General features: G+C 39.5%; 1 non-coding gene across 1 annotated transcript; it reads right to left on the reverse strand.

The window, feature by feature from the left end:
* Positions 1-311: 311 nt before the first annotated feature.
* On the reverse strand, positions 312-414 carry BCR38DRAFT_t104. The gene has a single exon. It is a non-coding gene; the product is annotated as a tRNA-Thr (tRNA).
* Between the last annotated feature and the right edge of the window lie 718 nt (positions 415-1,132).

A 1,132-nucleotide genomic window follows, 5' to 3' on the forward strand; every position in this document is an offset into this window, starting at 1 on the left:
AAGTGGATAGACCGTAACGTGGTCTAGACGCTCGCAAGAATCGCGGCGAGGGGGCGTGCTGCGCGCCTTCTATCGTGAGGGGACGGGTTCGCCGACGAGCGTTATCGGATAGGCGAGGTCCGATAAGGGGTCGGATTAACGATTCGAATTCTGGACCGGCTGTCGAGTTATATTCCGCCGACGTAGTGCTTGACGGTCGACTGGCTAGGATGCTCGTAATCCTAAACTGCACCAATCTCCCTATTATCGCTAGGTAGGCGAAGTCAACAAGGTGGGCAGCGCGCCGTAAGGGTTGACTAAACCCCCTTGTGTGTCAGCTGCGGGATTCGAACCCGCGACTCGTCACCAACCCAAGTGGGCGAGGCTCAAATCGGGACTTATCTACCAGCGAAGTGACCAACTACACCAGCCGACAATAATAATAATAATAATAATAATAATAATAATAATAATAATAATAATAATAATAATAATAATAATAATAATAATAATAATAATAATAATAATAATAATAATAATAATAATAATAATAATAGGGCTTCCGGTAATAGAATAGGATAGGAGTAAGGTCGACGCGATTCTTATTATAGTCGACTAGTATATAAAGTTTAATATTCTAGTTTTAGTACGGATAGATATAATAATAAGGGACCTAGTAGAGCTATTTTATAAGTATTTCGAGAAGAAGTACGGACTATCTCGAGAGATAGTCTCTAATAAGGGATCCCTATTTACGAGCGAATTTTAGTTATAATTATATTATTACTCGAAAGTTAAAACAAAACTTTCGACGGTATTTTATACCTAAACTGATAGTTAAACCGAGAGAATAAACTAGCTTGTAGAGACGTACCTATAGTACCTTATAAGCGATACGGTAATAGCGTAGCCTCAACTACTCGGAGACGCGGAATTCGCGATTAATTCCGCCCGTAATACGATAATAGGTATAACGCTATTTAAGGTATTATATAGCTACGAGCTAGAATATGGATATAATATCGAGGACGATATCTTAGAGAGGGAGGTCCTAGTTATAAAAGATCGTATCTAAAAGTTAGAATAGCTTAAGGAGCGCTTTGAAGAGTAATAAAGATACGCTATCGATTCGTAAGCGAAATACTATAACGCT

The sequence above is a fragment of the Pseudomassariella vexata genome (assembly GCF_002105095.1).
Source record: "Pseudomassariella vexata strain CBS 129021 chromosome Unknown BCR38scaffold_3, whole genome shotgun sequence".
Taxonomy (NCBI): Eukaryota; Fungi; Ascomycota; class Sordariomycetes; order Amphisphaeriales; family Pseudomassariaceae; genus Pseudomassariella; species Pseudomassariella vexata.